We start from the raw sequence: 2973 nt of genomic DNA, 5'->3' as shown, positions 1-2973 counted from the left end.
GCCAAGCCCGGGCACGGTAGCGGCGGCTGATTGAGTAATGGCACAGCCGACCGCCGCGGCAGGCCACTTTGCACTCCTGCCTGCAATGCATGCACCCTTACATGTGCAGCCTTCTGGTATTTTCATGTGCCTGGGAGATGTGCGGGCATGGGGGCCCATGTGCCCCATGCCATTTGAGTGCCCGGCGGCGGCGCTGCCTGCCGGCGGGAGCCCGCACCAGCATCGGCACCCGTCGGCCTGGCAGGCCTAAGCTGCTAAGGATCCCCACGTCCCCCACCACGTTGTGGGGGTTGCGTGTCTGGCAGGACGGGGAGCGGGGCCAGGGTGGGGTGACCCTGGGACGCTCAGCTGGGGGGAGGGTGGTCGGAGCCATGGAGAGGGTGCTCCATGGTCCACCCCCTCTCTTGATGCCCCTTGATCACGTGTGCCCCCTGCCCAAGGTCTGCTCACGCGGCCTATCATAGCGGGGTGACTGTAACACCTGAACGCGATCAATCATAAGGTAACCAGGAAGCGGGAAAACGCAAGGCAGGGAGCCGGCTCAGGCTCCGCTACACTGGGAGGGGTGCCCCTCTTTGTGGCCATCCCAGCAAGTTTGATTTTGCTGTTTGTTATTGTTAGCAGCGGCGGGCATGAAGCCATCAGCAACTTAAAGGAGAGCACATGGTATCGCAGCGGGCCGGCAGCGGGCCCAGACCCATCGTGCAGCGACTCATCCGCCGACCTGTTCTTCATATGGACCGACCTGGCCACCCCCTTCTCCAAGGAGGTACTGTCATCGGTCAGATCAGCTGCCGCGGGGACCTCAAAGCAGCGGGTCCTGCTCCTGTGTATGACGCTCTCAGGCTACGAGAGCCGCTACTCCCTGCCTGAATCTGTGGACGTCAGGATGATCTCAGTGAGGCAGTTCCTGGGAGCCGAGGCACCCGCAGCCGGATGGTTCCGGTGAGAAGGGAGTGGGCAGTGCTGCCGCCGCCGCCGGTCTACTGTGCCCGCTAACGCCTGCCTCTGCCCTCTGCTGTCGCACAGGAACCATCCTGGAAGGTAAAGGTAAAGGTGGGGAAGAGCCTCCACAGGCTTAACTTCCCGGTTTTAACGTCTAGCTTTAGACCATTATTTGATCTGCCCGACGCGCCAAGTGCAGTACCCCCCACTAGTAGTGAATGGGTCCCGGGGAGGCCTGTGCCGAAGCCTTGGCGATTCTAATAGGCGTTCCCGAAGGAATTGGCTTGGATTGGCGCTGAGCCGGTCAGGCGCAGGAGGCGGGTTTGGTGGGGCGCTGGCTGGCTCGCAACGCCACCCCGCCGCCTGCAGCCCCACCCCACCTCCTGCAGCCTGTGGTGCAAAAAGGCGGCGCGGGTCCAGAAGGTTCCGGCCGGCCTGTTTTGTCTTTGTGTGAGAGCGGGGAGCCTCGTGAGAGCGCTGGGGTGACTGCCGAGCGCTGGTCGCAGCGGCAGGATCCTTCTCCTTCGGGCGGGGCTGGGGCGGCGGGCGCCTGTTATTACACAGGGGCACTCCAGCACAAAGGGAGAGAAAACATGATCTTGTCAGGGCATCGAGGCTCCTTATATAGTCTGGCTGCTAGCCAGCTGTCGGCAAAAAACCGAACGGGCGAGGGAAAATCTGTGACAGGTGGGTGAAAAGTCAGTCTGCTGATATGAAAATATCTGCAAGCTGTTTGAATATCCGCGGGCGCGCTTTGATTGATTCGATCGTTCGAAAAAGTAGGCGGGCAGCGGCAGCTGCCCCGTCTCTGCAAGCACAATGAGGGCTGGGGTGCTGTCCCGCACACCCAGCAGCCCTCGCAGGTACTCCAGCTGTACCCGCTCGCATGCCGTCCTGCCCTGCAGAATCAGCTGCGGCGCCCAGATCTCTGCCCCGTACGACAACGTCGGCAGGACGTAAGACTTGAACGCACGCATGCTGAGCAGGGGGTCCTGCAACCCATTCTCGGCCAGGCGGCGACGCAGCAGGTGCATCGCGCGCCGCCCAGCCTCCGCCCGATACGATGCCGCCGAGGCAAAGGCCTGCCGGCAGTGCAGGTGCACGCCGAGGTATCTGAAGGTGGGGACGGTCTCCACCTCATTGCCGCCGTAGCGGAACCGCTCCTCCGTGGCAGCAGCCCTGCCAGTGGTGTACACTACCACCTGGGTCTTTTTGGTATTAACCGTCAGGCCCCAGGCGGCACAGTAGCTCTCAAGGTAACCAAGCTGGAAACGCAGGCCTGCCGGCGTGGTGGCCAGCAAGGCCTGGTCATCAGCGTAAAATAATGGCGGCACGCACTCCCCGCTCTGCCAGCGAGGCAGAGCCGCGGCCGCAGCCTGTTGCACCAGCCCGGACTCGAAGTCATCCAGGAACAGACCGAACAATATAGGGCTCAAGGGGCAGCCCTGCTTCACCCCTGAGGTGGCCTGAAATGTGGGTGTGTACCCACCAGGCACCCGCACGCACATGGGAACCGTCGCATAAAGGGAACCGTCGCATTCATTCATTCATTCAGCACACAGACTGGCCGCCTCTTGCTCGAGGGCGGCCCACTTTGGCCTGGGCAGCCCGGGCCGCCCTCCCCCCCGGGCGCATGTTCGGTGTTGGAGGGGTGTGCCCAGCGATAGGGGGCCCCTGAAGGCATGCGCCGAGGCCGGGAAGCGTGGTTCGGCGCTGCTGCACGCTTGGCGATTTGAACAGAACCACGTGCCGCCGAGCTGCGGCCGCAGTTTCCGGCCCACAGTCTACGGTCGCAGCCACGGGACTCGGCGGCACGGCGTTTGGGCCCAAGCTTGCTGCCGCCGCCGCCGTGCCCCGGGGGGGCAGCGCGGCGGCGGCGGCGGCACGCTGCGACGCCCCCGTGCTGCCGAGCTGCGGCCGTAGTTTCCTGCCAGAAGCCCATGGCCACAGCCACGGGACTCGGCGGCACGGCGTTTCGGTCCACGGCTTGCTGCCGCCGCCGTCGCAGGGGTGCTGCCTGCGGCGGCG

The sequence above is a fragment of the Chlorella variabilis genome (assembly GCF_000147415.1).
Source record: "Chlorella variabilis unplaced genomic scaffold CHLNCscaffold_29, whole genome shotgun sequence".
Classification (NCBI taxonomy): Eukaryota; Viridiplantae; Chlorophyta; class Trebouxiophyceae; order Chlorellales; family Chlorellaceae; genus Chlorella; species Chlorella variabilis.
The sequence above is the reverse complement of the archived record's forward strand: the minus strand, read 5'-3'. Positions refer to the sequence as shown.